Source organism: Ailuropoda melanoleuca, chromosome 5, assembly GCF_002007445.2.
Source record: "Ailuropoda melanoleuca isolate Jingjing chromosome 5, ASM200744v2, whole genome shotgun sequence".
Lineage (NCBI taxonomy): Eukaryota > Metazoa > Chordata > Mammalia > Carnivora > Ursidae > Ailuropoda > Ailuropoda melanoleuca.
Genome location: NC_048222.1, coordinates 1,541,707 through 1,552,932, shown reverse-complemented (window position 1 = coordinate 1,552,932; position 11,226 = coordinate 1,541,707). Strand labels below are relative to the sequence as shown.

The 11,226-nt window shown below is 44.0% G+C and overlaps 1 protein-coding gene across 1 annotated transcript in view; it reads right to left on the bottom strand.

The window, feature by feature from the left end:
• Positions 1-9,104, bottom strand: part of LOC105241085 (zinc finger protein 883-like) — a 14,645-nt gene extending 5,541 nt beyond the window's left edge. Inside the window, 1 exon segment of the mRNA XM_011234656.3 lies at positions 8,633-9,104. The gene's annotated coding sequence lies outside the window, so the exon portion shown is untranslated.
• Between the last annotated feature and the right edge of the window lie 2,122 nt (positions 9,105-11,226).

Genomic DNA, 11,226 nt, shown 5'->3' with positions numbered 1-11,226 from the left:
GATCGGTAGGGGAAGAAAGGGATAAAGAAAAGGGGGGTAATCAGAAGGGGGAATGAAACATGAGAGACTATGGACTATGAGAAACAAACTGAAGACTTCAGAGGGGAGGGGGTGGGGGAATGGGATAGACTGGTGATGGGTAGTAAGGAGGGCACGTATTGCATGGTGCACTGGGTGTTATACGCAACTAATGAAGCATCGAACTTTACATCGGAATCCGGGGATGTACTGTATGGTGATTAACATAATATAATAAAAAAAATCATTACAAAAAAAAATTAAAAAAAAAAAGAAGTTGTGGGCAATCTGGGGACCAACTACTTGCGACTGGCATCTGAAGTGGGGGCCGTCTTGTGGAGACGGAACACTTACCTTGTAGAGTCTTTGCTAACTCTGATTAGTGTCAGAACTGAAGTGAATTTTAAGACGCTTAGTTGGTGTCACGGAGAATTGCTTGGTGTGGGGGCGGAAATCCCCCATCTTTGGTGTCAGAAGTGTCATGTGTGGTGGTCATGTGAAAATATGGGAGAAAGCCAGGAGTGTGTTTGTTCAAGATAGACCTACAACATACGTGTCTTTACTGTCCAAATAGACTGCAATTACCAGTTTGTATCACAGAAAAAAAATATTTTCCTGGGCTGTAACACTCTTTACAAACAGGACTGATTGAGCCAGTACTGATATTTAAACTTGATCATTTTTATGAAGAAAAGGCACACTTGACAATTAGAATAATGCCCACTGGTTATCTTTGTCCTTCCAAGCATCTTTAGGCTATTTCTGTTCTGAGTAAATGACTGCACTAAAAAACTTTTATTCTTTCAACATCTATTTATTGAACACTGTGCTAAATACTGACAATACGGTGCTGAGCAAAACACCCTGATAGTGCCTGATCTCACAGAGCTGAGTGTCCAGTAGATAAACAACAATCAGTCACACAAATATGTACATAATTGTAGTTGTGACAAGTGTCACAAAGAAGAGTCACATGATGCTGTGAGAGTCTTTAATAAGGCCGTGTGACCCGGCCAGGGTTCAGGAGAGCTTGTTTGAAGAGACAATGCTGGACTAATTTCTGAAGGATGTGTGGGAGTCACCTTGGCGACAAAACAGAGGAAACGGAAGTGTGAGGAGAGGTGGGGAGGGCGAGAAACAGAAGGAGCCAGTGTGGACAGAGCACACAGGCTGTTGGTACTGAGGGCAGGGAGAAGTGACACTACAGGACAGACAGGCCAGCTATGGGGGGCTCACAGGCCATGCAGAAGCATTCAGTCTTCAACCTGAAAGCAAGAAGCAGCCATTTCAGAGGAGACAGAAGATGACAAAGCCACATCTGAGTGTTAAAAGGATCTCTGCGGCAGTAGGCAGAGAGGTGGAAAGGCCAAAATGGATGTGAGAGAATATTTGTATGGATGCCCCAGAAATCAAGGCAAGGTGAGAATATGGATTCAAGAGACAGTGAGCACAGACAGAAAGCAGTGATGGGTCTGCAACACACAGGGGAGGGACAGGGCATGGGGACACGGTGGGCAAGAAGTGACAGGAAGGGCCCGCTTCTGTGCTTCTGGAAGTTCCTGCATGCAACCAGTGGATGGGCCTCTTCACCATGACAAGGCACACTGACGGACAGCCAAGTGTGTCTCTTGGGTTTTTTTATGTGATTGCTGAGAAGTGATTAAGTTCTTCAGGATGAAGGGAAATAATACCAGATGGAAATTCAGATCCCCCAAAAGAACTTAAGAGTATTAGAAATGGTAAATATCTGGGTAGATTAAAATCTATTTTTAAGCATTTGTTTTTATCTTTTTAATTTTATTTATCATACATATGTCTATTTAAAGGAAAAATTATAACCTAATTGCCTTGTACAATTCACAACGTATATACGGGTAATACAGGAAACAACTAGAACAAAAGAGGGTGTGGTAATGGGATCTACATGGTTGTAAGGTTTCACATTTTTTTTTTATTTTTTAAAGATGTATTTATTTATTTTAGAGAGAGAACACAAGTGGGAGGGGCAGAGAGAGAGGGAGAGAGAATCTCAAGTGGACTCCTGGCTGAGCACAGAGCCCTACGGGGGCTCGATCTCACGACTCTGAGATCACGACCTGAGCCAAAACCAAGAGTTGGACGCTCAACTGACTGAGCCACCCAGGCACCTCTAAGGTTTCACATTTTAATGTGAAGGGAAACATTAATGCTAAGAAGCCTGTGAAGAATTAAGGATGCATACTGTAATCCCTACTGGAACTACTAAAAATAATAATGAAAAGGAGCACAGCTAAAAAGCTAATAGGAAAATTTAAAACAAATATTTAAAAATATTTAAGTAGTCTATGAAACAGGAGGAATGGAAAATCAGGGGAAAACAAGGGGACAAACAAAAAGCAAATAATAAAATGGTGAGACAAAAAAATAAAATAAAATGGTGAAACAAATCCAAACATACTAGTAATTACATGAAATTCAAATAGTCTAAACCAGGGGTCAACAAATTATGGCCTGAGGGCCAATCTGGCCCAATGCTTATTTCTGAAAATAAAGTTTTACTGGATCAGAGCTGCACCAATTCATTTACATATTGTCTATTGCTGCTTTCTCTCTTTACGCTTTTTACAACTCTTTGCAGAGTTGAGTGGAAGTGACGAGCTAAATGGCCCATAAAGTCTGAAATATTTACCAGTTGGCTCTTAAAGAAAAAGTCTGTCCAATCCTCATCTAAGCCCCCTGGTTAAAAGGCAGAGATCATCAGAATAGATAAGACAAACTATATGCTTTCTACAAGAGACATATTTCACATATGAAGACACAGGTCAAGGGTAAATGGATAGAGACAGATTTACTATGCAAACTGTAGATTTCAAGATAGAATATTATCAGAGCTGAAGAAGGACATTTCTTAGTTTTCAACAGCCATCTCTCAGCAATTTAAAAAAACAGTAAAGGCAGGAGGTCTGAACAACACTATCAAACAACTTGACCCATTTGATACTTTGTATACTACATCCAACAACTGCCAAATTCAGTTCTTTAAGCCCACGTGGCACATTCCCTAGGATAGACCAGATGTTAGGCCAAAACAATTTTCAGTAAGTTTAAAAAGATGGGAATCAGTATCTGAGCTGGGACTTGGAATTCTAACCACAGTGAAATAGCAAGAATCAGATTTATCCTCCTGCCTGGAACAACCAAAAAATGTATGAACAATGACAAAATCTGAAGTGACAATATATATTTTAACAGCAGACAAAACACATGAAACAGTGGTTTTTAAGATACCAGACATCCAGTAGTCAAGGTGACCCTGAGACGCAGGAAACATGGGGAGAGCCCTACAACTGTCCTAGTGTGGTAGGCAGCCTCCAAGATGATCCGCAATGATCCCTGCATCCTGGCCTTCCCAGCCTTGTGTAATTCCCTTCTCTTGAGTAACCTGCTCCAACCAATAAAATATGGCAACATTGAGGGAATGATTAGGTCACAAAAGAACGTTATTTCCGTCTTGGTAGCAGATTCTCTCTCTTGCTGACTTTGAAGAAGCAAGCTACAATACTGGAGGTCTGTGTGGCAAGGACCAACGGTGGCCTCCATCGAACAGCCAACAAGAAACTAAGTCCCATGGTCCAATAACTCGACAAACTGAATCCTGCAACAACCACATAAGTGAGTGCGGAAGTGACTCTTGCGCACAGCCTTGCAAAAGACCCTGCGGTAGAGGATCCGGTTAAGCCGTGTTCAGATTCCTGACCCTGGGATGATAAATGTGTGTTGTGTTAAGCCTGCTAAGTTTGGGGGATGATTTGTTACATAGCAATGGATAACTAATGCATCCAGCAGACTGCCTTGAGAGTTTCCAGGCTGTAGCATAGAGTTAGGGAATCCATACATAAGAGCTGATCAGATGGAGTGCAGAGTCTGGGGAGGCCCATGTAACTGGAGTTTGTAGAACAGAGTACTGAGAAAAGAGACATATGTAGAGAGAACTCTGGAGATCTGCAGAGGGTCCTCTCTGAGTATTTAGCAAGGCATAGATCACCATATGCACGTGAGGAAACGACTCAAGACCAGGAAAAGAACTGTTTAAAAGTATTAGAGGTAACAGTGCTCAGAGCTCAAACAGGGCCCATTCTGACAGCCATACTAGAAAACTGCATGATATATGAAATACTGGATTGAATCCATAGAACAGTCATGTTAATATGAGGGAATAAATAGCTCTTGGCTGAGAACTGCTTTGGTCCCACTTAACAAATCTTAAAAGTAAGACTGAAAGGATCAAACTGTTTCCAAGTAACTTAACTGCATCCCAGATAAATGCTCACAAATATTTTTAGGAACACAAAAATACCTAGCACCCAAAAAGATAAAATTAATGCTGTCTGGCATCCAAACAAAGACTAGTGGGGGGGGGGGTGGAAGAAAAATTGCAACCCACAATGAGAAAGAATCTGTCAATAAAAACAATCTGAACAAACAGATGTGAGAATTACAGTTGAAACAGTTACATTCCACATGTCCAAAATAAGTAGAGAAGAGCAGGCAAAATTTTTTAAAAAGGCTCAAAATGAACTCAGAGATAAAAACTAATATGATCAAGATGAAAAATGCACTGATGGGTTAATGGCAAATTAGATACTGTAAAATAAAGACTGGTGAACTTGAAGACAGCAATAAAACTATCCAAAAGGAACAGAGAGAAAAGATAATCTTTTCAAAAGAATGAACAGAGTATCAGTGAGCTGGGGGCAAATTTAAACAGACTAGTATTTGTGCAATTGATATCTATAGGTTGGGGGGGTAGGGCAGAAAAATACTTGAAGAAATAGTAGCTAAAAACTGTACAAATTTGATGAAAATTCTAGACCCACAGACCCAAGCCGCTCAACAAATTCTGAGCACAGAAACATAGAGAAAACTGAGCCAATGCATATAATAATCAACTCAGTCGAAACTAGTGACAAAGACAAAATCTTAAAATCAGCCAGAGAGAAAAAAGACACATTAGAAATAGAAGAACTCGGAAACCAAGCAATCTAGAAGACTGTGAAGAAACCTCTTTAAAGTACTTACAGAAAGAAAAAACAGGTCACCTCAGAATTTTATATACAGAGGAAATACCTTTCAAAACTGAAAATAAAATGTGGCACCTGGGTGGCTCAGTCGGTTAAGTGGCTGCCTTCATCTCAGGTCATGATCCTGGGGTCCTGGGATTGAGCCCCCAGACTCCCCCTGAGTCTGCTTCTCCCTCTGCCCCTCCCCACACTTGTGCCCTCTCTCTCTCAAATAAATAAATAAAATTAAAATAAAATAAAGGCATTTTTCAAACAGAAGACTGAGATCATTTAGAATATATTCTCTGAGGAAAATGAAATTAAATTAGCAATCATTCAATAAGATATCTAGAAAAATCTCAATATAATTAGAAATTAAACATAATGCTAAACCAATTGTTCAAAAATTATAAGAAATATAAACTATTTTGAACATAATGGTAACATTAGGTAACATATCAAAATCTGTGACATCTAGCTACAGAAGTACTGAGTAGCCATGTCCAAAAGAACTTTCAGAAATGAGGAAAATGTTCTATTCCTGTGCTGTTAAATACAGCAGCCCTCACCACATGTGGCTATAAGGATTTGAAATATTGCTAGTACAAGTAAGGAGGTGAGCTTTTAATTATATTCAAATTTTTTAAATTTTAAATAGCTACATATGGCTGGGGGTACTGATATTGGACAATACACTTCTGTATCTTTTTTTTGTTTGTTTTTAAAGATTTTATTTATTTATTTGACAGAGATAGAGACAGCCAGAGAGAGAGGGAACACAAGCAGGGGGAGTGGGAGAGGAAGAAACAGGCTCCCAGCGGAGGAGCCTGATGTGGGGCTTGATCCCAGAACGCCAGGATCATGCCCTGAGCCGAAGGCAGACGCCTAACGACTGAGCCACCCAGGCGCCCCTACAGTTCTGTATCTTGACATGGTAGAAGTTACACACCTATAAACAATTGTTACAACTCAAACCATTGAAATAAAATTGGTGAATTTAATTGTATGTAAAATACACCTTAAAGCTGGGCAAAAAATAATAGGAAGGGTGCAGCTGCAAAGGTATATAAAGTATAAAGAGGGAGAAGGGAAAAGGAAAGGTCTTGAAACTGTAGGAAGGACGGGATCCAACGTGCAGGTGGAAGAATTGTCCCGGAAAGGCAGACAGAGCTCCTCTACGGACATGGGCGGGATAAAGAATAGGATGACACAGATTTAGACAGCTTTATATTGATTTCAGGAAGGTAAAAGGGTCCCCATCTGAGAGACATCTTCTTTGTCATCTGTGAAGAATAAAAGGTTCAAGGTTCGAGAAGACTGTAACCTAAATCTTTTTTACACAGAGTTTTGTTCTGTTTTCAGTGCTAATATATAATGATTTTTTTTTCTCTGTAAAGGCAACTATGGTCTAAATCAAGGCACTTTGTTCCGAGTTTTACTAAGATTTAGTCATTTTTTTTAAAAGATTTTATTTGTTTATTGGACAGAGATAGAGACAGCCAGCGAGAGAGGGAACACAAGCAGGGGGAGTGGGAGAGGAAGAAGCAGGCTCATAGCGGAGGAGCCGGGATCACGCCCTGAGCCGAAGGCAGACGCTTAACCGCTGTGCCACCCAGGCGCCCCTAAGATTTAGTCATTTTATCAGCCTGAGTTGCACTGTGTTCTTTTTTATTTCTCTTTTAAAGTGAGGGCATTATATCGCTTTAAAGATTACATAGGTTAGTTTTACCCATTTAATGAATTTCATTTCAGGATAGAGATGAGGGCATTACAAAATATTTGTTATAAAAAGGGCTCATTGGGTCTGAAATAGTGGAGAACCACCGATAGACGGTCATTTAACCTCACAGCAACTCCCTGATGAAGTTACTCAAAAAAGTGAAGTAACTAGGGGTGCCTGGGTGGCTTTGTCGGTTAAGCGTCTGCTTTCAGCTCAGGTCAAGATCTCAGGGTCCTGGGATGGAGCCCTGCATCAGGCTCCCACTTCTTCCTCTCCCTCTGCCCCTCGCCCTGGTTGTGCACACTCTCTCTCTCAAATAAATAAATAGGATCTTTCAAAAAAAAAGTTAAGTAACGAGTCTAAGCTCATCACATGAGCAATACATCTCAAACCAGCATTCAAATTCAGACTGGTTTGCTTTTCAAAACCAGGCTTAATGAAAACACGTTCACAGAAAAACCTGTACACAAGTACTTAGAGCAGTACAAGTCATAATTACCAAACACTGGAAACAATCCAAATGTTCTTTACCAGGTGAACAGATTAAAACAACAACCGTGGTGTATCTATTTAGTGGAATGTTCCTGAGCAATAAGGAACTCAAAAAGCCAAAGGAATCTCAAAGGCGTGGTGCTGAGTGACAGCTGCCAGTCCCGAAACGTCAGACAGCCTAAGATTCCATTTATATGACATCCCGGAAAAACAGACTAGAGAGATGGGGGCCGGTCCGCGGCTGCCCGAGGAAACAGTGGGAGAAAGGTGTGACTATAATAAGGGAGAGCGCAAGGCCGGTTTCTGGAGTCAGTGAAACGGCTCTGCGTCCTGACTGCGCTAGTGGTTGCACGAACTCTACACATAGGTTAGAACTGTACGCCCCTCTCCTATTAACTTTACTGTCCGATAAGTTTGAAACTAAACAAACCAGGCCGTTTTCATTAAGCCACGACGGATAAAAGGCTGGCGTGGGAGAAGGGGTCACGGGAAGTGATACAAGAGGGGCGTTGCTCGAGGCTCGCACCTGCGCTCCCACCTGCGCTCCGAAAAGACCCCACCCTACAGGCCGGGAAGCCTTCTTCCCACCTACTCCTGCAAACTTCCCTCCTGTGCTCTCTCGCGGGCAGGGAAAGCTGCGTGTCCTCACATCCCGTCTCCACCTCACCCCCGGTTCGTATACATCACTGTTTTTGCGATTTGTCCCGCATAGCCGATCTGTGGGAATAACCTTGGGAGCCTGGTTACTTAAAATACATGGCCGGGCCTCCAGATCAGAAGTGGCCCTTCTGTTCTGAACAGCAGGGGCTACAAATCTGGTCTCACGTCCCCTCCTGCTGCTGGCGGGGCTGGCCCCCCAGAACGGAATCAGGGAGGGGAGGCAGACGCGCAGCCCGGGCTCCTTGAAAATACAGAAACATGGTAACGTGGAAGCGCAGCTCGCTCCCAACCGCACGTACGCGAACGAATGTTTGACTTCAGACCCTGTCTTTCGCCCTGTGAACATGGCCCTTATGGGGACGGTCGGTTGGAAGTCTCGGCCCAGGGCAGGACGCTCTGCCCAGGACTCCCACCGAGACCCCAGGCTGGCTGTCTCCACCCGCTTCCCCAGCTGATGAGGCTGGACGTTGTAAGCACCCGATTCGATCTAACTCGGCCTTATTCTCATTTATTGCCTACTATTACCTCCACTGTGTGTTGATTCCTTTCCTCTTCTGTTTTTATTAGGTTTCAATAATAATAATAATAATAATAATAATAACAACAACAACAACGTTTTCTTTCCTTTTCCACACCGCAACACGGCTGTCGTGAATCTGTTGTGCAGAACGCCCCCACACCCCACCCGGTCACTGGCTCTCACCTCTCTCTCCCTGCAGAGTCGTCGCCGCCACCGCTGGTCCGCTCCCTTAGTGGCCCTGCCTGCGGACACCCGCCTCCTTGCGGCCTCTGGACCCCAGGCCGGACCCCGTCACGCTCGGGAGAGCCCCTAGCGCCGGGCTCCGAGGCCCGGAGGCCGCCCCGCCGGAGAGGCCGAGCACCCTCTGAGACGCACCGCAGATCCGGGGCCTGGAGGGGCGTCCCGCACCCCGACCCCCGCGCTGCAAGCGGGCAACAGCAGCCGCACCTGAAAAGGTGACCCTCCGCCCCCCGCCCCTTCCGAAAGAAGGCCCCTGAGAAACTCGGGACTTGCGAGGCCTGCCCCACCAGTCCCGAGCTAGTGGCACCAACTACGCGGTCCCGATCCCGATCCCGGAGGAACTACGGCGGAGCAGCTCTTGGCCCCACGGGACCCGCTCTTTCCCCGGGGACATTTCTCAGCTGCGTCTGCGGCTGCGCGGACTCGGGCGGGGGCGGGGCTAGGGCCTGTCCACGTGACTCTAACTGGGCGGGTCTTCGGGGTTTGGCCGGCCGGGGTCTCCAGGACGCCGGGCCAGTAACTGAGGACACCTTTAAAATCGGCATGCACCGAAGCGCTTCTGTATTAGAGCACTGACTGCTCTCTAGTTGGCAAAGGAGAAAGGCAGGCTCCTACCATCGTTTCCCGTCATACGTTAAACCACTAATGAAAAACCATTGAGCCCCGGGAAAATCGGACTCCTTTACTTCAGGATAGCGATAGACAAGGCCTGTGAAACAGAGAATGTGCCAGGCACTCTTCTAGGCAAGAATATTCTCTCATTTGAAAAAGCAAAAATCAGCTGTGCCATAGACCAGACTCAGAGGACGCTGATAGAGCCTGCTGCAAGGTTACCAGCAACTCTTTCTCCCAAAATCATACCGCAGCTGTGAAGTTTCACAATGATCCTCTTTGAATAATTACTGCTTTCTTATCAATGATATCTTTGCCTTGCTACTCCCACTTAAAAAAAAATTACCGAGAAATCATCTTTGCTAAAATCAGAGACTGTCAGAAACTGTTTGACATCATTGTCAGGATAACTAAATGTCCCACACCTGCCTGGAGGTTTAAGATTTTCCGTCTCTTAAAAAAAAAAAAAAATTAATCCAGACCAGCCTTGCATTGAGCCTATCAAAACACTTCCATAAAATTTTACCTAAAATTTTAGTTTTCTTCAAAATCCTGCGATTTTTCCCTTCATTTTTTGTGAGATGCTCCACGTTACTGCTGGTAACAGTCTACTTGTTGGAGCGGATGAATAAACCTAACTTTGTTGGACTGCACGTTTATTCCTGGTAGTCCTTATCAGAGTGTCTTAGCACATTTTACCTCAAACATAAGCTCCCACAGAGACTGGCATGTTGTCGATAATCAAATAATTTTTGAATAAATAATTGAAGTCATTATTATTAACCTCATCTTACAGATGAGGAAATGGCCTCAGAGAGGTTAGATAACTCACCCGCGGTTACCCATGATTTGGCTAGAGGAGCTCACATTCTTAATTGTGGTGTTATGGGCCATACTACTTACCCAAGATAGAACATGCTTCAAGTTTCACAACTAGCAAACGGCAAAACTAGGCTCAGAGTCCATGTCTGATTCCAGTCCAAGTATTTTCCTACTCCACCAGCTGTGGTATTTGCGTGAGAGAGAGAGAGAGAGAGAGAGATGTATACCCTAGCTCATCTACCTGATCTTGTAGAGACGTCAACATACTTACCGATGACAATATCTCCGAGACCCAAATACTGTTGTATTTCAGACGGTAACTGTCAGATTGCATCCCTTGGTGAGGTATGGCCTTGATGCTAGCTGTTCATTCTGACAGTGATGCGTGAGAGGGAAGGGGCCTCGCTCTGAGAAGCACATTGGTAGTCAGAAGAGGTCAGTAATGCGTAGAAAAGTGCAGTGCCTGGTGCTGGTGAAGTGCTACTGTGTCTGCATCTCCGACGATGTCATAGGCTCTTGTTCCTTCCTAAACAGACAAGCCTGAGCAGCAACATCCACGGATTTGTCTGATCGTCTCTCTGCATTTCCTGAGTCTTGTACCCTTATATGTAAGCAAGCCTCCCACGATCCTCTGGCTACAAATGGGCGGAATGTGAAACCTCTCACTGTGTGGCACCCTGCCTCGGTGCATCTCAGAGCTCGCTCCTCGAGGTTCCTTCCGTAGGTTGTCATGAAGATTAAAGGAGTTACTAATGTGAGGATGCTAAGAACTGCGCCTGGCAAATGACATAAGGAGCATCTCAAAGAAGCTGGGAACAGTGCAGAGAGAGTCAGACAGAACCCAGAATTAAATATGTAGAATGTTAATGCTCCTAAATGAAGAATTGCCACAAAGATTCAAATAAGGCAAAATTAGAAAAAGACAAACAATTCTATCTGGAAAAATTAAAAACTAGAAAATCATTGTCAAAATAAGCTGGGAAAGGTTAAAGTTCATGACCTTCAATGATGCAGCAAGACACGGACATCGATGGACACGTATGTGTGCGTGACGTGAGTGTGGGGAGAAATAGATGCTGCCGTGCTTGACTCTGGACCCCGTA